This window comes from Triturus cristatus, chromosome 10 (genome assembly GCF_964204655.1).
Source record: "Triturus cristatus chromosome 10, aTriCri1.1, whole genome shotgun sequence".
Classification (NCBI taxonomy): Eukaryota; Metazoa; Chordata; class Amphibia; order Caudata; family Salamandridae; genus Triturus; species Triturus cristatus.
In genome coordinates this window covers 805,653,846-805,680,053 of record NC_140593.1, presented here as the reverse complement: position 1 = coordinate 805,680,053, position 26,208 = coordinate 805,653,846, and positions in this window count along the sequence as shown.

The window sequence follows — 26,208 nt, the reverse complement described above, 5'->3', positions numbered from 1 at the left end:
TAGTTATTCAACGTGAGGCACATTCCAAATGACATTTGGAATCAATTTTTCTACAGTCCAAAAAATCAATTTTCTGATGAAAAACGATGACCCGTGACCTGTCGAAATTTCTCCAGATGGTCAGAAATGGAAATTTTTTTATGTTTAATTTATTGACTGCAAATGACTATTCCGTGTAAATTATCACTTTTGGAACAAAAATAAGTGTGTTTTGAGTCACTTTAATGCCTGAAATTGGTCGAAATAGAAGCTTCCGAATAGAAGAAAAAGTCTGTAATAATGGCATTTTTGGTCACATTGAGGCTTTAAAAAGTAGTTATTCAACGTGAGGCACATTCCAAATGACATTTGGAATCAATTTTTCTACAGTCCAAAAAATCAATTTTCTGATGAAAAACGATGAACCGTGACCTGTCGAAATGTCTCCAGTTGATGAGAAATGGACATTTTTTAATGTTTAATTTTTTGACTGCAAATGACTATTCCATGTAAATTATCACTTTTGGAACAAACATAAGTGTGTTTAGAGTCACTTTAATGCCTGAAATTGGTCGAAATAGAAGCTTCTGAATAGAAAAAAAAGTCTGAAATAATGGCATTTTTGGTCACATTGAGGCTCTAAAAAGTAGTTATTCAACATGAGGCACAATCCAAATGACATTTTGAATCAATTTTTCTACAGTCCAAAAAATCAATTTTCTGATGAAAAACGATGACCCGTGACCTGTCGAAATGTCTCCAGTTGGTCAGAAATGGACATTTTTTAATGTTTAATTTTTTGACTGCAAATGACTATTCCATGTAAATTATAACTTTTGGAACAAAAATAAGTGTGTTTAGAGTCACTTTAATGCCTGAAATTGGTTCGAAATAGAAGCTTCTGAATAGGAGAAAAAGTCTGTTATAATGGCATTTTTGGTCACATTGAGGCTTTAAAAAGTAGTTATTCAACGCGAGGCACATTCCAAATGACATTTGGAATCAATTTTTCTACAGTCCAAAAAATCAATTTTCTGATCAAAAACGATGGCCCGTGACCTGTCGAAATTTCTCCAGATGGTCAGAAATGGAAAAAATTTATGTTTAATGTTTTGACTGCAAATGACTATTCCTTGTAAATTATCACTTTTGGAACAAAAACAAGTGTGTTTAGAGTCACTTTAATGCCTGAAATTGGTCAAAATAGAAGCTTCTGAATAGAAGAAAAAGTCTGTAATAATGGCATTTTTGGTCACATTGAGGCTATAAAAAGTAGTTATTCAACGTGAGGCACATTCCAAATGACATTTGGAATCAATTTTTCTACAGTCCAAAAAATCAATTTTCTGATGAAAAACGATGACCCGTGACCTGTTGAAATTTCTCCAGATGGTCAGAAATGGAAATTTTTTTATGTTTAATTTATTGACTGCAAATGACTATTCCGTGTAAATGATCACTTTTGGAACAAAAATAAGTGTGTTTTGAGTCACTTTAATGCCTGAAATTGGTCGAAATAGAAGCTTCCGCATAGAAGAAAAAGTCTGTAATAATGGCATTTTTGGTCACATTGAGGCTTTAAAAAGTAGTTATTCAACGTGAGGCACATTCCAAATGACATTTGGAATCAATTTTTCTACAGTCCAAAAAATCAATTTTCTGATGAAAAACGATGACCCCGTGACCTGTCGAAATTTCTCCAGATGGTCAGAAATGGAAATTTTTTAATGTTTAATTTTTTGACTGCAAATGACTATTCCATGTAAATTATCACTTTTGGAAAAAAACAAGTGTGTTAGAGTCACTTTAATGCCTGAAATTGGTTGAAATAGAAGCTTCTGAATAGGAGAAAAAGTCTGTAATAATGGCAATTTTGGTCACATTGAGGCTTTAAAAAGTAGTTTTTCAACATGAGGCACATTCCAAATGACATTTGGAATCAATTTTTCTACAGTCCAAAAAATCAATTTTCTGATGAAAAACGATGACCCGTGACCTGTCGAAATGTCTCCAGATGGTCAGAAATGGAAATTTTTTAATGTTTAATTTTTTGACTGCAAATGACTATTCCGTGTAAATTATCACTTTTGGAACAAAAATAAGTGTGTTTTGAGTCACTTTAATGCCTGAAATTGGTCGAAATAGAAGCTTCCGCATAGAAGAAAAAGTCTGTAATAATGGCATTTTTGGTCACATTGAGGCTTTAAAAAGTAGTTATTCAATGTGAGGCACATTCCAAATGACATTTGGAATCAATTTTTCTACAGTCCAAAAAATCAATTTTCTGATGAAAAACGATGACCCGTGACCTGTCGAAATTTCTCCAGATGGTCAGAAATGGAAATTTTTTAATGTTTAATTTTTTGACTGCAAATGACTATTCCATGTAAATTATCACTTTTGGAAAAAAACAAGTGTGTTAGAGTCACTTTAATGCCTGAAATTGGTTGAAATAGAAGCTTCTGAATAGGAGAAAAAGTCTGTAATAATGGCAATTTTGGTCACATTGAGGCTTTAAAAAGTAGTTTTTCAACATGAGGCACATTCCAAATGACATTTGGAATCAATTTTTCTACAGTCCAAAAAATCAATTTTCTGATGAAAAACGATGACCCGTGACCTGTCGAAATGTCTCCAGATGGTCAGAAATGGAAATTTTTTAATGTTTAATTTTTTGACTGCAAATGACTATTCCATGTAAATTATCACTTTTGGAACACAAATAAGTGTGTTTAGAGTCACTTTAATGCCTGAAATTGGTCAAAATAGAAGCTTCTGAATAGAAGAAAAAGTCTGTAATAATGGCATTTTTGGTCACATTGAGGCTATAAAAAGTAGTTTTTCAACGTGAGGCACATTCCAAATGACATTTGGAATCAATTTTTCTACAGTCCAAAAAATCAATTTTCTGATGAAAAACGATGACCCGTGACCTGTTGAAATTTCTCCAGATGGTCAGAAATGGAAATTTTTTTATGTTTAATTTATTGACTGCAAATGACTATTCCGTGTAAATTATCACTTTTGGAACAAAAATAAGTGTGTTTTGAGTCACTTTAATGCCTGAAATTGGTCGAAATAGAAGCTTCCGCATAGAAGAAAAAGTCTGTAATAATGGCATTTTTGGTCACATTGAGGCTTTAAAAAGTAGTTATTCAACGTGAGGCACATTCCAAATGACATTTGGAATCAATTTTTCTACAGTCCAAAAAATCCATTTTCTGATGAAAAACGATGACCCGTGACCTGTCGAAATTTCTCCAGATGGTCAGAAATGGAAATTTTTTAATGTTTAATTTTTTGACTGCAAATGACTATTCCATGTAAATTATCACTTTTGGAAAAAAACAAGTGTGTTAGAGTCACTTTAATGCCTGAAATTGGTTGAAATAGAAGCTTCTGAATAGGAGAAAAAGTCTGTAATAATGGCAATTTTGGTCACATTGAGGCTTTAAAAAGTAGTTTTTCAACATGAGGCACATTCCAAATGACATTTGGAATCAATTTTTCTACAGTCCAAAAAATCAATTTTCTGATGAAAAACGATGACCCGTGACCTGTCGAAATGTCTCCAGATGGTCAGAAATGGAAATTTTTTAATGTTTAATTTTTTGACTGCAAATGACTATTCCATGTAAATTATCACTTTTGGAACACAAATAAGTGTGTTTAGAGTCACTTTAATGCCTGAAATTGGTCAAAATAGAAGCTTCTGAATAGAAGAAAAAGTCTGTAATAATGGCATTTTTGGTCACATTGAGGCTATAAAAAGTAGTTATTCAACGTGAGGCACATTCCAAATGACATTTGGAATCAATTTTTCTACAGTCCAAAAAATCAATTTTCTGATGAAAAACGATGACCCGTGACCTGTCGAAATTTCTCCAGATGGTCAGAAATGGAAATTTTTTAATGTTTAATTTTTTGACTGCAAATGACTATTCCATGTAAATTATCACTTTTGGAAAAAAACAAGTGTGTTAGAGTCACTTTAATGCCTGAAATTGGTTGAAATAGAAGCTTCTGAATAGGAGAAAAAGTCTGTAATAATGGCAATTTTGGTCACATTGAGGCTTTAAAAAGTAGTTTTTCAACATGAGGCACATTCCAAATGACATTTGGAATCAATTTTTCTACAGTCCAAAAAATCAATTTTCTGATGAAAAACGATGACCCGTGACCTGTCGAAATGTCTCCAGATGGTCAGAAATGGAAATTTTTTAATGTTTAATTTTTTGACTGCAAATGACTATTCCATGTAAATTATCACTTTTGGAACAACAAATAGTGTGTTTAGAGTCACTTTAATGCCTTAAATTGGTCAAAATAGAAGCTTCTGAATAGGAAAAAATATCTGTAATAATGGCAATTTTGGTCACATTGAGGCTTTAAAAAGTAGTTATTCAACATGAGGCACAATCCAAATGACATTTTGAATCAATTTTTCTACAGTCCAAAAAATCAATTTTCTGATGAAAAACGATGACCCGTGACCTGTCGAAATTTCTCCAGATGGTCAGAAATGGAAAAAATTTTATGTTTAATGTTTTGACTGCAAATGACTATTTCTTGTAAATTATCACTTTTGGAACAAAAACAAGTGTGTTTAGAGTCACTTTAATGCCTTAAATTGGTCGAAATAGAAGCTTCTGAATAGGAGAAAAAGTCTGTAATAATGGCAATTTTGGTCACATTGAGGCTTTAAAAAGTAGTTTTTCAACATGAGGCACATTCCAAATGACATTTGGAATCAATTTTTCTACAATCCAAAAAATCAATTTTCTGATGAAAAACGATGACCCGTGACCTGTCGAAATTTCTCCAGATGGTCAGAAATGGAAATGTTTTTATGTTTAATTTATTGACTGCAAATGACTATTCCATGTAAATTATCACTTTTGGAACAAAAATAAGTGTGTTTTGAGTCACTTTAATGCCTGAAATTGGTCGAAATAGAAGCTTCTGAATAGAAGAAAAAGTCTGTAATAATGGCATTTTTGGTCACATTGAGGCTTTAAAAAGTAGTTATTCAACGTGAGGCACATTCCAAATGACATTTGGAATCAATTTTTCTACAGTCCAAAAAATCAATTTTCTGATGAAAAACAATGACCCGTGACCTGTCGAAATTGCTCCAGATGGTCAGAAATGGAAATTTTTTAATGTTTAATTTTTTGACTGCAAATGACTATTCCATGTAAATTATCACTTTTGGAAAAAAACAAGTGTGTTTAGAGTCACTTTAATGCCTGAAATTGGTTGAAATAGAAGCTTCTGAATAGGAGAAAAAGTCTGTAATAATGGCAATTTTGGTCACATTGAGGCTTTAAAAAGTAGTTTTTCAACATGAGGCACATTCCAAATGACATTTGGAATCAATTTTTCTACAGTCCAAAAAATCAATTTTCAGATGAAAAACGATGACCCGTGACCTGTTGAAATTTCTCCAGATGGTCAGAAATGGAAATTTTTTAAAGTTTAATTTTTTGACTGCAAATTACTATTCCATGTAAATTATCACGTTTGGAACAAAATTAAGTGTGTTTAGAGTCACTTTAATGCCTGAAATTGGTTCGAAATAGAAGCTTCTGAATAGGAGAAAAAGTCTGTAATAATGGCATTTTTGGTCACATTGAGGCTTTAAAAAGTAGTTATTCAACGCGAGGCACATTCCAAATGACATTTGGAATCAATTTTTCTACAGTCCAAAAAATCAATTTTCTGATGAAAAACGATGACCCGTGACCTGTCGAAATTTCTCGAGATGGTCAGAAATGGAAATTGTTTTATGTTTAATTTATTGACTGCAAATGACTATTCCGTGTAAATTATCACTTTTGGAACAAAAATAAGTGTGTTTTGAGTCACTTTAATGCCTGAAATTGGTCGAAATAGAAGCTTCCGAATAGAAGAAAAAGTCTGTAATAATGGCATTTTTGGTCAAATTGAGGCTTTAAAAAGTAGTTATTCAACGTGAGGCACATTCCAAATGACATTTGGAATCAATTTTTCTACAATCCAAAAAATCAATTTTCTGATGAAAAACGATGACCCGTGACCTGTCGAAATGTCTCCAGTTGATGAGAAATGGACATTTTTTAATGTTTAATTTTTTGACTGCAAATGACTATTCCATGTAAATTATCACTTTTGGAACAAAAATAAGTGTGTTTAGAGTCACTTTACTGCCTGAAATTGGTCGAAATAGAAGCTTCTGAATAGAAAAAAAAGTCTGAAATAATGGCATTTTTGGTCACATTGAGGCTATAAAAAGTAGTTATTCAACATGAGGCACAATCCAAATGACATTTTGAATCAATTTTTCTACAGTCCAAAAAATCAATTTTCTGATGAAAAACGATGACCCGTGACCTGTCGAAATTTCTCCAGATGGTCAGAAATGGAAATTTTTTCATGTTTAATTTTTTGACTGCAAATGACTATTCCATGTAAATTATCACTTTTGGAACAAAAAATAGTGTGTTTAGAGTCACTTTAATGCCTTAAATTGGTCAAAATAGAAGCTTCTGAATAGGAAAAAATATCTGTAATAATGGCAATTTTGGTCACATTGAGGCTTTAAAAAGTAGTTATTCAACATGGGGCACAATCCAAATGACATTTTGAATCAATTTTTCTACAGTCCAAAAAATCAATTTTCTGATGAAAAACGATGACCCGTGACCTGTCGAAATTTCTCCAGATGGTCAGAAATGGAAATTTTTTTATGTTTAATTTTTTGACTGCAAATGACTATTCCATGTAAATTATCACTTTTGGAACAAAAATAAGTGTGTTTAGAGTCACTTTAATGCCTGAAATTGGTCGAAATAGAAGCTTCTGAATAGAAAAAAAAGTCTGAAATAATGGCATTTTTGGTCACATTGAGGCTATAAAAAGTAGTTATTCAACATGAGGCACAATCCAAATGACATTTTGAATCAATTTTTCTACAGTCCAAAAAATCAATTTTCTGATGAAAAACGATGACCCGTGACCTGTCGAAATGTCTCCAGATGGTCAGAAATGGAATTTTTTTTTTTTTTTTTTTTTTGAAACCGTTTATTGCAATCTCAAATATATACAGGTAGGGGCCTACAACCTTCTGGCCGGCCGCTAAAGTGACGATAACAAATGACATACATACAATGAGACACTTAGCTTTACATAGACACTAAGGCAGGAGGTATCCACAACGCGGGCCATATGGCTCTGAGCCCACAATACGGTTTCATTTTATACAACACAACAACATAAATAAACACACACCCGCAAGGCAACCCACGATCGAAAGTGGCAGCACGTGCTCCTCAAATGGGGGACCCCAAACCATCCGCTGAAAACCCCCGAGAGGGGAAGGGAAACAGGTCTGGGACCGGGAGAATACTGTGCTCGGAACTGAGGGAGGGAGCAAACTAGGGGGATGGAGCTGGTGAAGCGGGAGGCAACAACGGCGGCTCGCAGATATCCCCGCGGTAGGCGTTCCAGGGGCCCCATATCTTCACCCATGCCCCAGGCTTACCCCGCGCCACATACACCACCTTTTCTCGGAACATGCACCAATCCATGTGTTCTTTCCAGAAATGGAAATTTTTTAATGTTTAATTTTTTGACTGCAAATGACTATTCCATGTAAATTATCACTTTTGGAACAAAAATAAGTGTGTTTAGAGTCACTTTAATGCCTGAAATTGGTTGAAATAGAAGCTTCTGAATAGGAGAAAAAGTCTGTAATAATGGCAATTTTGGTCACATTGAGGCTTTAAAAAGTAGTTTTTCAACATGAGGCACATTCCAAATGACATTTGGAATCAATTTTTCTACAGTCCAAAAAATCAATTTTCTGATGAAAAACGATGACCCGTGACCTGTTGAAATTTCTCCAGATGGTCAGTAATGGAAATTTTTTAAAGTTTAATTTTTTGACTGCAAATTACTATTCCATGTAAATTATCACGTTTGGAACAAAATTAAGTGTGTTTAGAGTCACTTTAATGCCTGAAATTGGTTCGAAATAGAAGCTTCTGAATAGGAGAAAAAGTCTGTAATAATGGCATTTTTGGTCACATTGAGGCTTTAAAAAGTAGTTATTCAACGCGAGGCACATTCCAAATGACATTTGGAATCAATTTTTCTACAGTCCAAAAAATCAATTTTCTGATGAAAAACGATGACCCGTGACCTGTCGAAATTTCTCGAGATGGTCAGAAATGGAAATTGTTTTATGTTTAATTTATTGACTGCAAATGACTATTCCGTGTAAATTATCACTTTTGGAACAAAAATAAGTGTGTTTTGAGTCACTTTAATGCCTGAAATTGGTCGAAATAGAAGCTTCCGAATAGAAGAAAAAGTCTGTAATAATGGCATTTTTGGTCAAATTGAGGCTTTAAAAAGTAGTTACTCAACGTGAGGCACATTCCAAATGACATTTGGAATCAATTTTTCTACAATCCAAAAAATCAATTTTCTGATGAAAAACGATGACCCGTGACCTGTCGAAATTTCTCCAGATGGTCAGAAATGGAAAAATTTTTATGTTTAATGTTTTGACTGCAAATGACTATTCCTTGTAAATTATCACTTTTGGAACAAAAACAAGTGTGTTTAGAGTCACTTTAATGCCTTAAATTGGTCGAAATAGAAGCTTCTGAATAGAAAAAAAAGTCTGAAATAATGGCATTTTTGGTCACATTGAGGCTTTAAAAAGTAGTTATTCAACATGAGGCACAATCCAAATGACATTTTGAATCAATTTTTCTACAGTCCAAAAAATCAATTTTCTGATGAAAAACGATGACCCGTGACCTGTCGAAATGTCTCCAGATGGTCAGAAATGGACATTTTTTAATGTTTAATTTTTTGACTGCAAATGACTATTCCATGTAAATTATCACTTTTGGAACACAAATGTGTGTTTAGAGTCACTTTAATGCCTGAAATTGGTCGAAATAGAAGCTTCTGAATAGAAGAAAAAGTCTGTAATAATGGCATTTTTGGTCACATTGAGGCTATAAAAAGTAGTTATTCAACGTGAGGCACATTCCAAATGACATTTGGAATCAATTTTTCTACAGTCCAAAAAATCAATTTTCTGATGAAAAACGATGACCCGTGACCTGTCGAAATTTCTCCAGATGGTCAGAAATGGAATTTTTTTTATGTTTAACTTATTGACTGCAAATGACTATTCCGTGTAAATTATCACTTTTGGAACAAAAATAAGTGTGTTTTGAGTCACTTTAATGCCTGAAATTGGTCGAAATAGAAGCTTCCGAATAGAAGAGAAAGTCTGTAATAATGGCATTTTTGGTCACATTGAGGCTTTAAAAAGTAGTTATTCAACGTGAGGCACATTCCAAATGACATTTGGAATCAATTTTTCTACAGTCCAAAAAATCAATTTTCTGATGAAAAACGATGACCCGTGACCTGTCGAAATGTCTCCAGTTGATCAGAAATGGACATTTTTTAATGTTTAATTTTTTGACTGCAAATGACTATTCCATGTAAATTATCACTTTTGGAACACAAATAAGTGTGTTTAGAGACACTTTAATGCCTGAAATTGGTCAAAATAGAAGCTTCTGAATAGAAGAAAAAGTCTGTAATAATGGCATTTTTGGTCACATGGAGGCTATAAAAAGTAGTTATTCAACGTGAGGCACATTCCAAATGACATTTGGAATCAATTTTTCTACAGTCCAAAAAATCAATTTTCTGATGAAAAACGATGACCTGTGACCTGTTGAAATTTCTCCAGATGGTCAGAAATGGAAATTTTTTAAAGTTTAATTTTTTGACTGCAAATTACTATTCCATGTAAATTATCTCGTTTGGAACAAAATTAAGTGTGTTTAGAGTCACTTTAATGCCTGAAATTGGTTTGAAATAGAAGCTTCTGAATAGGAGAAAAAGTCTGTAATAATGGCATTTTTGGTCACATTGAGGCTTTAAAAAGTAGTTATTCAACGCGAGGCACATTCCAAATGACATTTGGAATCAATTTTTCTACAGTCCAAAAAATCAATTTTCTGATGAAAAACGATGACCCGTGACCTGTCGAAATTTCTCTAGATGGTCAGAAATGGAAATTTTTTTATGTTTAATTTATTGACTGCAAATGACTATTCCGTGTAAATTATCACTTTTGGAACAAAAACAAGTGTGTTTTGAGTCACTTTAATGCCTGAAATTGGTCGAAATAGAAGCTTCCGAATAGAAGAAAAAGTCTGTAATAATGGCATTTTTGGTCACATTGAGGCTTTAAAAAGTAGTTATTTAACGTGAGGCACATTCCAAATGACATTTGGAATCAATTTTTCTACAGTCCAAAAAATCAATTTTCTGATGAAAAACGATGACCCGTGACCTGTCGAAATGTCTCCAGTTGATGAGAAATGGACATTTTTTAATGTTTATTTTTTTGACTGCAAATGACTATTCCATGTAAATTATCACTTTTGGAACAAAAATAAGTGTGTTTAGAGTCACTTTAATGCCTGAAATTGGTCGAAATAGAAGCTTCTGAATAGAAAAAAAAGTCTGAAATAATGGCATTTTTGGTCACATTGAGGCTCTAAAAAGTAGTTATTCAACATGAGGCACAATCCAAATGACATTTTGAATCAATTTTTCTACAGTCCAAAAAATCAATTTTCTGATGAAAAACGATGACCCGTGACCTGTCGAAATGTCTCCAGTTGGTCAGAAATGGACATTTTTTAATGTTTAATTTTTTGACTGCAAATGACTATTCCATGTAAATTATAACTTTTGGAACAAAAATAAGTGTGTTTAGAGTCACTTTAATGCCTGAAATTGGTTCGAAATAGAAGCTTCTGAATAGGAGAAAAAGTCTGTAATAATGGCATTTTTGGTCACATTGAGGCTTTAAAAAGTAGTTATTCAACGTGAGGCACATTCCAAATGACATTTGGAATCAATTTTTCTACAGTCCAAAAAATCAATTTTCTGATGAAAAACGATGACCCGTGACCTGTCGAAATTTCTCCAGATGGTCAGAAATCGAAATTTTTTAATGTTTAATTTTTTGACTGCAAATGACTATTCCATGTAAATTATCACTTTTGGAAAAAAACAAGTGTGTTTAGAGTCACTTTAATGCCTGAAATTGGTTGAAATAGAAGCTTCTGAATAGGAGAAAAAGTCTGTAATAATGGCAATTTTGGTCACATTGAGGCTTTAAAAAGTAGTTTTTCAACATGAGGCACATTCCAAATGACATTTGGAATCAATTTTTCTACAGTCCAAAAAATCAATTTTCTGATGAAAAACGATGACCCGTGACCTGTCAAAATGTCTCCAGATGGTCAGAAATGGAAATTTTTTAATGTTTAATTTTTTGACTGCAAATGACTATTCCGTGTAAATTATCACTTTTGGAACAAAAATAAGTGTGTTTTGAGTCACTTTAATGCCTGAAATTGGTCGAAATAGAAGCTTCCGCATAGAAGAAAAAGTCTGTAATAATGGCATTTTTGGTCACATTGAGGCTTTAAAAAGTAGTTATTCAATGTGAGGCACATTCCAAATGACATTTGGAATCAATTTTTCTACAGTCCAAAAAATCAATTTTCTGATGAAAAACGATGACCCGTGACCTGTCGAAATTTCTCCAGATGGTCAGAAATGGAAATTTTTTAATGTTTAATTTTTTGACTGCAAATGACTATTCCATGTAAATTATCACTTTTGGAAAAAAACAAGTGTGTTTAAGTCACTTTAATGCCTGAAATTGGTTGAAATAGAAGCTTCTGAATAGGAGAAAAAGTCTGTAATAATGGCAATTTTGGTCACATTGAGGCTTTAAAAAGTAGTTTTTCAACATGAGGCACATTCCAAATGACATTTGGAATCAATTTTTCTACAGTCCAAAAAATCAATTTTCTGATGAAAAACGATGACCCGTGACCTGTCGAAATGTCTCCAGATGGTCAGAAATGGAAATTTTTTAATGTTTAATATTTTGACTGCAAATGACTATTCCATGTAAATTATCACTTTTGGAACACAAATAAGTGTGTTTAGAGTCACTTTAATGCCTGAAATTGGTCAAAATAGAAGCTTCTGAATAGAAGAAAAAGTCTGTAATAATGGCATTTTTGGTCACATTGAGGCTATAAAAAGTAGTTATTCAACGTGAGGCACATTCCAAATGACATTTGGAATCAATTTTTCTACAGTCCAAAAAATCAATTTTCTGATGAAAAACGATGACCCGTGACCTGTCGAAATTTCTCCAGATGGTCAGAAATGGAAATTTTTTAATGTTTAATTTTTTGACTGCAAATGACTATTCCATGTAAATTATCACTTTTGGAAAAAAACAAGTGTGTTAGAGTCACTTTAATGCCTGAAATTGGTTGAAATAGAAGCTTCTGAATAGGAGAAAAAGTCTGTAATAATGGCAATTTTGGTCACATTGAGGCTTTAAAAAGTAGTTTTTCAACATGAGGCACATTCCAAATGACATTTGGAATCAATTTTTCTACAGTCCAAAAAATCAATTTTCTGATGAAAAACGATGACCCGTGACCTGTCGAAATGTCTCCAGATGGTCAGAAATGGAAATTTTTTAATGTTTAATTTTTTGACTGCAAATGACTATTCCATGTAAATTATCACTTTTGGAACAACAAATAGTGTGTTTAGAGTCACTTTAATGCCTTAAATTGGTCAAAATAGAAGCTTCTGAATAGGAAAAAATATCTGTAATAATGGCAATTTTGGTCACATTGAGGCTTTAAAAAGTAGTTATTCAACATGAGGCACAATCCAAATGACATTTTGAATCAATTTTTCTACAGTCCAAAAAATCAATTTTCTGATGAAAAACGATGACCCGTGACCTGTCGAAATTTCTCCAGATGGTCAGAAATGGAAAAAATTTTATGTTTAATTTATTGACTGCAAATGACTATTCCATGTAAATTATCACTTTTGGAATTAAAATAAGTGTGTTTTGAGTCACTTTAATGCCTGAAATTGGTCGAAATAGAAGCTTCTGAATAGAAGAAAAAGTCTGTAATAATGGCATTTTTGGTCACATTGAGGCTTTAAAAAGTAGTTATTCAACGTGAGGCACATTCCAAATGACATTTGGAATCAATTTTTCTACAGTCCAAAAAATCAATTTTCTGATGAAAAACGATGACCCGTGACCTGTCGAAATTGCTCCAGATGGTCAGAAATGGAAATTTTTTAATGTTTAATTTTTTGACTGCAAATGACTATTCCATGTAAATTATCACTTTTGGAAAAAAACAAGTGTGTTTAGAGTCACTTTAATGCCTGAAATTGGTTGAAATAGAAGCTTCTGAATAGGAGAAAAAGTCTGTAATAATGGCAATTTTGGTCACATTGAGGCTTTAAAAAGTAGTTTTTCAACATGAGGCACATTCCAAATGACATTTGGAATCAATTTTTCTACAGTCCAAAAAATCAATTTTCTGATGAAAAACGATGACCCGTGACCTGTCGAAATGTCTCCAGATGGTCAGAAATGGAAATTTTTTAATGTTTAATTTTTTGACTGCAAATGACTATTCCATGTAAATTATCACTTTTGGAACACAAATAAGTGTGTTTAGAGTCACTTTAATGCCTGAAATTGGTCGAAATAGAAGCTTCTGAATAGAAGAAAAAGTCTGTAATAATGGCATTTTTGGTCACATTGAGGCTATAAAAAGTAGTTATTCAACGTGAGGCACATTCCAAATGACATTTGGAATCAATTTTTCTACAGTCCAAAAAATCAATTTTCTGATGAAAAACGATGACCCGTGACCTGTTGAAATTTCTCCAGATGGTCAGAAATGGAAATTTTTTAAAGTTTAATTTTTTGACTGCAAATTACTATTCCATGTAAATTATCACGTTTGGAACAAAATTAAGTGTGTTTAGAGTCACTTTAATGCCTGAAATTGGTTCGAAATAGAAGCTTCTGAATAGGAGAAAAAGTCTGTAATAATGGCATTTTTGGTCACATTGAGGCTTTAAAAAGTAGTTATTCAACGCAAGGCACATTCCAAATGACATTTGGAATCAATTTTTCTACAGTCCAAAAAATCAATTTTCTGATGAAAAACGATGACCCGTGACCTGTCGAAATTTCTCCAGATGGTCAGAAATGGAAATTGTTTTATGTTTAATTTATTGACTGCAAATAACTATTCCGTGTAAATTATCACTTTTGGAACAAAAATAAGTGTGTTTTGAGTCACTTTAATGCCTGAAATTGGTCGAAATAGAAGCTTCCGAATAGAAGAAAAAGTCTGTAATAATGGCACTTTTGGTCAAATTGAGGCTTTAAAAAGTAGTTATTCAACGTGAGGCACATTCCAAATGACATTTGGAATCAATTTTTCTACAATCCAAAAAATCAATTTTCTGATGAAAAACGATGACCCGTGACCTGTCGAAATGTCTCCAGTTGATGAGAAATGGACATTTTTTAATGTTTAATTTTTTGACTGCAAATGACTATTCCATGTAAATTATCACTTTTGGAACAAAAATAAGTGTGTTTAGAGTCACTTTAATGCCTGAAATTGGTCGAAATAGAAGCTTCTGAATAGAAAAAAAAGTCTGAAATAATGGCATTTTTGGTCACATTGAGGCTATAAAAAGTAGTTATTCAACATGAGGCACAATCCAAATGACATTTTGAATCAATTTTTCTACAGTCCAAAAAATCAATTTTCTGATGAAAAACGATGACCCGTGACCTGTCGAAATTTCTCCAGATGGTCAGAAATGGAAATTTTTTCATGTTTAATTTTTTGACTGCAAATGACTATTCCATGTAAATTATCACTTTTGGAACAAAAAATAGTGTGTTTAGAGTCACTTTAATGCCTTAAATTGGTCAAAATAGAAGCTTCTGAATAGGAAAAAATATCTGTAATAATGGCAATTTTGGTCACATTGAGGCTTTAAAAAGTAGTTATTCAACATGAGGCACAATCCAAATGACATTTTGAATCAATTTTTCTACAGTCCAAAAAATCAATTTTCTGATGAAAAACGATGACCCGTGACCTGTCGAAATTTCTCCAGATGGTCAGAAATGGAAAAATTTTTATGTTTAATTTATTGACTGCAAATGACTATTCCATGTAAATTATCACTTTTGGAATTAAAATAAGTGTGTTTTGAGTCACTTTAATGCCTGAAATTGGTCGAAATAGAAGCTTCTGAATAGAAGAAAAAGTCTGTAATAATGGCATTTTTGGTCACATTGAGGCTTTAAAAAGTAGTTATTCAACGTGAGGCACATTCCAAATGACATTTGGAATCAATTTTTCTACAGTCCAAAAAATCAATTTTCTGATGAAAAACGATGACCCGTGACCTGTCGAAATTGCTCCAGATGGTCAGAAATGGAAATTTTTTAATGTTTAATTTTTTGACTGCAAATGACTATTCCATGTAAATTATCACTTTTGGAAAAAAACAAGTGTGTTTAGAGTCACTTTAATGCCTGAAATTGGTTGAAATAGAAGCTTCTGAATAGGAGAAAAAGTCTGTAATAATGGCAATTTTGGTCACATTGAGGCTTTAAAAAGTAGTTTTTCAACATGAGGCACATTCCAAATGACATTTGGAATCAATTTTTCTACAGTCCAAAAAATCAATTTTCTGATGAAAAACGATGACCCGTGACCTGTCGAAATGTCTCCAGATGGTCAGAAATGGAAATTTTTTAATGTTTAATTTTTTGACTGCAAATGACTATTCCATGTAAATTATCACTTTTGGAACACAAATAAGTGTGTTTAGAGTCACTTTAATGCCTGAAATTGGTCGAAATAGAAGCTTCTGAATAGAAGAAAAAGTCTGTAATAATGGCATTTTTGGTCACATTGAGGCTATAAAAAGTAGTTATTCAACGTGAGGCACATTCCAAATGACATTTGGAATCAATTTTTCTACAGTCCAAAAAATCAATTTTCTGATGAAAAACGATGACCCGTGACCTGTTGAAATTTCTCCAGATGGTCAGAAATGGAAATTTTTTAAAGTTTAATTTTTTGACTGCAAATTACTATTCCATGTAAATTATCACGTTTGTAACAAAATTAAGTGTGTTTAGAGTCACTTTAATGCCTGAAATTGGTTCGAAATAGAAGCTTCTGAATAGGAGAAAAAGTCTGTAATAATGGCATTTTTGGTCACATTGAGGCTTTAAAAAGTAGTTATTCAACGCGAGGCACATTCCAAATGACATTTGGAATCAATTTTTCTACAGTCCAAAAAATCAATTTTCTGATGAAAAACGATGACCCGTGACCTGTCGAAATTTCTCCAGATGGTCAGAAATGGAAATTGTTTTATGTTTAATTTATTGACTGCAAATAACTATTCCGTGTAAATTATCACTTTTGGAACAAAAATAAGTGTGTTTTGAGTCACTTTAATGCCTGAAATTGGTCGAAATAGAAGCTTCCGAATAGAAGAAAAAGTCTGTAATAATGGCACTTTTGGTCAAATTGAGGCTTTAAAAAGTAGTTATTCAACGTGAGGCACATTCCAAATGACATTTGGAATCAATTTTTCTACAATCCAAAAAATCAATTTTCTGATGAAAAACGATGACCCGTGACCTGTCGAAATGTCTCCAGTTGATGAGAAATGGACATTTTTTAATGTTTAATTTTTTGACTGCAAATGACTATTCCATGTAAATTATCACTTTTGGAACAAAAATAAGTGTGTTTAGAGTCACTTTAATGCCTGAAATTGGTCGAAATAGAAGCTTCTGAATAGAAAAAAAAGTCTGAAATAATGGCATTTTTGGTCACATTGAGGCTATAAAAAGTAGTTATTCAACATGAGGCACAATCCAAATGACATTTTGAATCAATTTTTCTACAGTCCAAAAAATCAATTTTCTGATGAAAAACGATGACCCGTGACCTGTCGAAATTTCTCCAGATGGTCAGAAATGGAAATTTTTTCATGTTTAATTTTTTGACTGCAAATGACTATTCCATGTAAATTATCACTTTTGGAACAAAAAATAGTGTGTTTAGAGTCACTTTAATGCCTTAAATTGGTCAAAATAGAAGCTTCTGAATAGGAAAAAATATCTGTAATAATGGCAATTTTGGTCACATTGAGGCTTTAAAAAGTAGTTATTCAACATGAGGCACAATCCAAATGACATTTTGAATCAATTTTTCTACAGTCCAAAAAATCAATTTTCTGATGAAAAACGATGACCCGTGACCTGTCGAAATTTCTCCAGATGGTCAGAAATGGAAATTTTTTTATGTTTAATTTTTTGACTGCAAATGACTATTCCATGTAAATTATCACTTTTGGAACAAAAATAAGTGTGTTTAGAGTCACTTTAATGCCTGAAATTGGTCGAAATAGAAGCTTCTGAATAGAAAAAAAAGTCTGAAATAATGGCATTTTTGGTCACATTGAGGCTATAAAAAGTAGTTATTCAACATGAGGCACAATCCAAATGACATTTTGAATCAATTTTTCTACAGTCCAAAAAATCAATTTTCTGATGAAAAACGATGACCCGTGACCTGTCGAAATGTCTCCAGATGGTCAGAAATGGAAATTTTTTAATGTTTAATTTTTTGACTGCAAATGACTATTCCATGTAAATTATCACTTTTGGAACACAAATAAGTGTGTTTAGAGTCACTTTAATGCCTGAAATTGGTCGAAATAGAAGCTTCTGAATAGAAGAAAAAGTCTGTAATAATGGCATTTTTGGTCACATTGAGGCTATAAAAAGTAGTTATTCAACGTGAGGCACATTCCAAATGACATTTGGAATCAATTTTTCTACAGTCCAAAAAATCAATTTTCTGATGAAAAACGATGACCCGTGACCTGTTGAAATTTCTCCAGATGGTCAGAAATGGAAATTTTTTAAAGTTTAATTTTTTGACTGCAAATTACTATTCCATGTAAATTATCACGTTTGGAACAAAATTAAGTGTGTTTAGAGTCACTTTAATGCCTGAAATTGGTTCGAAATAGAAGCTTCTGAATAGGAGAAAAAGTCTGTAATAATGGCATTTTTGGTCACATTGAGGCTTTAAAAAGTAGTTATTCAACGCGAGGCACATTCCAAATGACATTTGGAATCAATTTTTCTACAGTCCAAAAAATCAATTTTCTGATGAAAAACGATGACCCGTGACCTGTCGAAATGTCTCCAGATGGTCAGAAATGGAATTTTTTTTATGTTTAACTTATTTACTGCAAATGACTATTCCGTGTAAATTATCACTTTTGGAACAAAAATAAGTGTGTTTTGAGTCACTTTAATGCCTGAAATTGGTCGAAATAGAAGCTTCCGAATAGAAGAAAAAGTCTGTAATAATGGCATTTTTGGTCACATTGAGGCTTTAAAAAGTAGTTATTCAACGTGAGGCACATTCCAAATGACATTTGGAATCAATTTTTCTACAGTCCAAAAAATCAATTTTCTGATGAAAAACGATGACCCGTGACCTGTCGAAATTTCTCCAGATGGTCAGAAATGGAAAAAATTTTATGTTTAATGTTTTGACTGCAAATGACTATTCCTTGTAAATTATCACTTTTGGAACAAAAACAAGTGTGTTTAGAGTCACTTTAATGCCTTAAATTGGTCGAAATAGAAGCTTCTGAATAGAAAAAAAAGTCTGAAATAATGGCATTTTTGGTCACATTGAGGCTTTAAAAAGTAGTTATTCAACATGAGGCACAATCCAAATGACATTTTGAATCAATTTTTCTACAGTCCAAAAAATCAATTTTCTGATGAAAAACGATGACCCGTGACCTGTCGAAATGTCTCCAGATGGTCAGAAATGGAAATTTTTTAATGTTTAATTTTTGGACTGCAAATGACTATTCCATGTAAATTATCACTTTTGGAACACAAATGTGTGTTTAGAGTCACTTTAATGCCTGAAATTGGTCGAAATAGAAGCTTCTGAATAGAAGAAAAAGTCTGTAATAATGGCATTTTTGGTCACATTGAGGCTATAAAAAGTAGTTATTCAACGTGAGGCACATTCCAAATGACATTTGGAATCAATTTTTCTACAGTCCAAAAAATCAATTTTCTGATGAAAAACGATGACCCGTGACCTGTCGAAATTTCTCCAGATGGTCAGAAATGGAAATTTTTTTATGTTTAACTTATTGACTGCAAATGACTATTCCGTGTAAATTATCACTTTTGGAACAAAAATAAGTGTGTTTTAAGTCACTTTAATGCCTGAAATTGGTCGAAATAGAAGCTTCCGAATAGAAGAGAAAGTCTGTAATAATGGCATTTTTGGTCACATTGAGGCTTTAAAAAGTAGTTATTCAACGTGAGGCACATTCCAAATGACATTTGGAATCAATTTTTCTACAGTCCAAAAAATCAATTTCCTGATGAAAAACGATGACCCGTGACCTGTCGAAATGTCTCCAGTTGATCAGAAATGGACATTTTTTAATGTTTAATTTTTTGACTGCAAATGACTATTCCATGTAAATTATCACTTTTGGAACACAAATAAGTGTGTTTAGAGACACTTTAATGCCTGAAATTGGTCAAAATAGAAGCTTCTGAATAGAAGAAAAAGTCTGTAATAATGGCATTTTTGGTCACATGGAGGCTATAAAAAGTAGTTATTCAACGTGAGGCACATTCCAAATGACATTTGGAATCAATTTTTCTACAGTCCAAAAAATCAATTTTCTGATGAAAAACGATGACCTGTGACCTGTTGAAATTTCTCCAGATGGTCAGAAATGGAAATTTTTTAAAGTTTAATTTTTTGACTGCAAATTACTATTCCATGTAAATTATCACGTTTGGAACAAAATTAAGTGTGTTTAGAGTCACTTTAATGCCTGAAATTGGTTTGAAATAGAAGCTTCTGAATAGGAGAAAAAGTCTGTAATAATGGCATTTTTGGTCACATTGAGGCTTTAAAAAGTAGTTATTCAACGCGAGGCACATTCCAAATGACATTTTGAATCAATTTTTCTACAGTCCAAAAAATCAATTTTCTGATGAAAAACGATGACCCGTGACCTGTCGAAATTTCTCCAGATGGTCAGAAATGGAAAAATTTTTATGTTTAATTTATTGACTGCAAATGACTATTCCATGTAAATTATCACTTTTGGAATTAAAATAAGTGTGTTTTGAGTCACTTTAATGCCTGAAATTGGTCGAAATAGAAGCTTCTGAATAGAAGAAAAAGTCTGTAATAATGGCATTTTTGGTCACATTGAGGCTTTAAAAAGTAGTTATTCAACGTGAGGCACATTCCAAATGACATTTGGAATCAATTTTTCTACAGTCCAAAAAATCAATTTTCTGATGAAAAACGATGACCCGTGACCTGTCGAAATTGCTCCAGATGGTCAGAAATGGAAATTTTTTAATGTTTAATTTTTTGACTGCAAATGACTATTCCATGTAAATTATCACTTTTGGAAAAAAACAAGTGTGTTTAGAGTCACTTTAATGCCTGAAATTGGTTGAAATAGAAGCTTCTGAATAGGAGAAAAAGTCTGTAATAATGGCAATTTTGGTCACATTGAGGCTTTAAAAAGTAGTTTTTCAACATGAGGCACATTCCAAATGACATTTGGAATCAATTTTTCTACAGTCCAAAAAATCAATTTTCTGATGAAAAACGATGACCCGTGACCTGTCGAAATGTCTCCAGATGGTCAGAAATGGAAATTTTTTAATGTTTAATTTTTTGACTGCAAATGACTATTCCATGTAAATTATCACTTTTGGAACACAAATAAGTGTGTTTAGAGTCACTTTAATGCCTGAAATTGGTCGAAATAGAAGCTTCTGAATAGAAGAAAAAGTCTGTAATAATGGCATTTTTGGTCACATTGAGGCTATAAAAAGTAGTTATTCAACGTGAGGCACATTCCAAATGACATTTGGAATCAATTTTTCTACAGTCCAAAAAATCAATTTTCTGATGAAAAACGATGACCCGTGACCTGTTGAAATTTCTCCAGATGGTCAGAAATGGAAATTTTTTAAAGTTTAATTTTTTGACTGCAAATTACTATTCCATGTAAATTATCACGTTTGTAACAAAATTAAGTGTGTTTAGAGTCACTTTAATGCCTGAAATTGGTTCGAAATAGAAGCTTCTGAATAGGAGAAAAAGTCTGTAATAATGGCATTTTTGGTCACATTGAGGCTTTAAAAAGTAGTTATTCAACGCGAGGCACATTCCAAATGACATTTGGAATCAATTTTTCTACAGTCCAAAAAATCAATTTTCTGATGAAAAACGATGACCCGTGACCTGTCGAAATTTCTCCAGATGGTCAGAAATGGAAATTGTTTTATGTTTAATTTATTGACTGCAAATAACTATTCCGTGTAAATTATCACTTTTGGAACAAAAATAAGTGTGTTTTGAGTCACTTTAATGCCTGAAATTGGTCGAAATAGAAGCTTCCGAATAGAAGAAAAAGTCTGTAATAATGGCACTTTTGGTCAAATTGAGGCTTTAAAAAGTAGTTATTCAACGTGAGGCACATTCCAAATGACATTTGGAATCAATTTTTCTACAATCCAAAAAATCAATTTTCTGATGAAAAACGATGACCCGTGACCTGTCGAAATGTCTCCAGTTGATGAGAAATGGACATTTTTTAATGTTTAATTTTTTGACTGCAAATGACTATTCCATGTAAATTATCACTTTTGGAACAAAAATAAGTGTGTTTAGAGTCACTTTAATGCCTGAAATTGGTCGAAATAGAAGCTTCTGAATAGAAAAAAAAGTCTGAAATAATGGCATTTTTGGTCACATTGAGGCTATAAAAAGTAGTTATTCAACATGAGGCACAATCCAAATGACATTTTGAATCAATTTTTCTACAGTCCAAAAAATCAATTTTCTGATGAAAAACGATGACCCGTGACCTGTCGAAATTTCTCCAGATGGTCAGAAATGGAAATTTTTTCATGTTTAATTTTTTGACTGCAAATGACTATTCCATGTAAATTATCACTTTTGGAACAAAAAATAGTGTGTTTAGAGTCACTTTAATGCCTTAAATTGGTCAAAATAGAAGCTTCTGAATAGGAAAAAATATCTGTAATAATGGCAATTTTGGTCACATTGAGGCTTTAAAAAGTAGTTATTCAACATGAGGCACAATCCAAATGACATTTTGAATCAATTTTTCTACAGTCCAAAAAATCAATTTTCTGATGAAAAACGATGACCCGTGACCTGTCGAAATTTCTCCAGATGGTCAGAAATGGAAATTTTTTTATGTTTAATTTTTTGACTGCAAATGACTATTCCATGTAAATTATCACTTTTGGAACAAAAATAAGTGTGTTTAGAGTCACTTTAATGCCTGAAATTGGTCGAAATAGAAGCTTCTGAATAGAAAAAAAAGTCTGAAATAATGGCATTTTTGGTCACATTGAGGCTATAAAAAGTAGTTATTCAACATGAGGCACAATCCAAATGACATTTTGAATCAATTTTTCTACAGTCCAAAAAATCAATTTTCTGATGAAAAACGATGACCCGTGACCTGTCGAAATGTCTCCAGATGGTCAGAAATGGAAATTTTTTAATGTTTAATTTTTTGACTGCAAATGACTATTCCATGTAAATTATCACTTTTGGAACACAAATAAGTGTGTTTAGAGTCACTTTAATGCCTGAAATTGGTCGAAATAGAAGCTTCTGAATAGAAGAAAAAGTCTGTAATAATGGCATTTTTGGTCACATTGAGGCTATAAAAAGTAGTTATTCAACGTGAGGCACATTCCAAATGACATTTGGAATCAATTTTTCTACAGTCCAAAAAATCAATTTTCTGATGAAAAACGATGACCCGTGACCTGTTGAAATTTCTCCAGATGGTCAGAAATGGAAATTTTTTAAAGTTTAATTTTTTGACTGCAAATTACTATTCCATGTAAATTATCACGTTTGGAACAAAATTAAGTGTGTTTAGAGTCACTTTAATGCCTGAAATTGGTTCGAAATAGAAGCTTCTGAATAGGAGAAAAAGTCTGTAATAATGGCATTTTTGGTCACATTGAGGCTTTAAAAAGTAGTTATTCAACGCGAGGCACATTCCAAATGACATTTGGAATCAATTTTTCTACAGTCCAAAAAATCAATTTTCTGATGAAAAACGATGACCCGTGACCTGTCGAAATGTCTCCAGATGGTCAGAAATGGAATTTTTTTTATGTTTAACTTATTTACTGCAAATGACTATTCCGTGTAAATTATCACTTTTGGAACAAAAATAAGTGTGTTTTGAGTCACTTTAATGCCTGAAATTGGTCGAAATAGAAGCTTCCGAATAGAAGAAAAAGTCTGTAATAATGGCATTTTTGGTCACATTGAGGCTTTAAAAAGTAGTTATTCAACGTGAGGCACATTCCAAATGACATTTGGAATCAATTTTTCTACAGTCCAAAAAATCAATTTTCTGATGAAAAACGATGACCCGTGACCTGTCGAAATTTCTCCAGATGGTCAGAAATGGAAAAAATTTTATGTTTAATGTTTTGACTGCAAATGACTATTCCTTGTAAATTATCACTTTTGGAACAAAAACAAGTGTGTTTAGAGTCACTTTAATGCCTTAAATTGGTCGAAATAGAAGCTTCTGAATAGAAAAAAAAGTCTGAAATAATGGCATTTTTGGTCACATTGAGGCTTTAAAAAGTAGTTATTCAACATGAGGCACAATCCAAATGACATTTTGAATCAATTTTTCTACAGTCCAAAAAATCAATTTTCTGATGAAAAACGATGACCCGTGACCTGTCGAAATGTCTCCAGATGGTCAGAAATGGAAATTTTTTAATGTTTAATTTTTGGACTGCAAATGACTATTCCATGTAAATTATCACTTTTGGAACACAAATGTGTGTTTAGAGTCACTTTAATGCCTGAAATTGGTCGAAATAGAAGCTTCTGAATAGAAGAAAAAGTCTGTAATAATGGCATTTTTGGTCACATTGAGGCTATAAAAAGTAGTTATTCAACGTGAGGCACATTCCAAATGACATTTGGAATCAATTTTTCTACAGTCCAAAAAATCAATTTTCTGATGAAAAACGATGACCCGTGACCTGTCGAAATTTCTCCAGATGGTCAGAAATGGAAATTTTTTTATGTTTAACTTATTGACTGCAAATGACTATTCCGTGTAAATTATCACTTTTGGAACAAAAATAAGTGTGTTTTAAGTCACTTTAATGCCTGAAATTGGTCGAAATAGAAGCTTCCGAATAGAAGAGAAAGTCTGTAATAATGGCATTTTTGGTCACATTGAGGCTTTAAAAAGTAGTTATTCAACGTGAGGCACATTCCAAATGACATTTGGAATCAATTTTTCTACAGTCCAAAAAATCAATTTCCTGATGAAAAACGATGACCCGTGACCTGTCGAAATGTCTCCAGTTGATCAGAAATGGACATTTTTTAATGTTTAATTTTTTGACTGCAAATGACTATTCCATGTAAATTATCACTTTTGGAACACAAATAAGTGTGTTTAGAGACACTTTAATGCCTGAAATTGGTCAAAATAGAAGCTTCTGAATAGAAGAAAAAGTCTGTAATAATGGCATTTTTGGTCACATGGAGGCTATAAAAAGTAGTTATTCAACGTGAGGCACATTCCAAATGACATTTGGAATCAATTTTTCTACAGTCCAAAAAATCAATTTTCTGATGAAAAACGATGACCTGTGACCTGTTGAAATTTCTCCAGATGGTCAGAAATGGAAATTTTTTAAAGTTTAATTTTTTGACTGCAAATTACTATTCCATGTAAATTATCACGTTTGGAACAAAATTAAGTGTGTTTAGAGTCACTTTAATGCCTGAAATTGGTTTGAAATAGAAGCTTCTGAATAGGAGAAAAAGTCTGTAATAATGGCATTTTTGGTCACATTGAGGCTTTAAAAAGTAGTTATTCAACGCGAGGCACATTCCAAATGACATTTGGAATCAATTTTTCTACAGTCCAAAAAATCAATTTTCTGATGAAAAACGATGACCCGTGACCTGTCGAAATTTCTCCAGATGGTCAGAAATGGAAATTTTTTTATGTTTAATTTATTGACTGCAAATGACTATTCCGTGTAAATTATCACTTTTGGAACAAAAACAAGTGTGTTTTGAGTCACTTTAATGCCTGAAATTGGTCGAAATAGAAGCTTCCGAATAGAAGAAAAAGTCTGTAATAATGGCATTTTTGGTCACATTGAGGCTTTAAAAAGTAGTTATTTAACGTGAGGCACATTCCAAATGACATTTGGAATCAATTTTTCTACAGTCCAAAAAATCAATTTTCTGATGAAAAACGATGACCCGTGACCTGTCGAAATGTCTCCAGTTGATGAGAAATGGACATTTTTTAATGTTTATTTTTTTGACTGCAAATGACTATTCCATGTAAATTATCACTTTTGGAACAAAAATAAGTGTGTTTAGAGTCACTTTAATGCCTGAAATTGGTCGAAATAGAAGCTTCTGAATAGAAAAAAAAGTCTGAAATAATGGTATTTTTGGTCACATTGAGGCTCTAAAAAGTAGTTATTCAACATGAGGCACAATCCAAATGACATTTTGAATCAATTTTTCTACAGTCCAAAAAATCAATTTTCTGATGAAAAACGATGACCCGTGACCTGTCGAAATGTCTCCAGTTGGTCAGAAATGGACATTTTTTAATGTTTAATTTTTTGACTGCAAATGACTATTCCATGTAAATTATAACTTTTGGAACAAAAATAAGTGTGTTTAGAGTCACTTTAATGCCTGAAATTGGTTCGAAATAGAAGCTTCTGAATAGGAGAAAAAGTCTGTAATAATGGCATTTTTGGTCACATTGAGGCTTTAAAAAGTAGTTATTCAACGTGAGGCACATTCCAAATGACATTTGGAATCAATTTTTCTACAGTCCAAAAAATCAATTTTCTGATGAAAAACGATGACCCGTGACCTGTCGAAATTTCTCCAGATGGTCAGAAATCGAAATTTTTTAATGTTTAATTTTTTGACTGCAAATGACTATTCCATGTAAATTATCACTTTTGGAAAAAAACAAGTGTGTTTAGAGTCACTTTAATGCCTGAAATTGGTTGAAATAGAAGCTTCTGAATAGGAGAAAAAGTCTGTAATAATGGCAATTTTGGTCACATTGAGGCTTTAA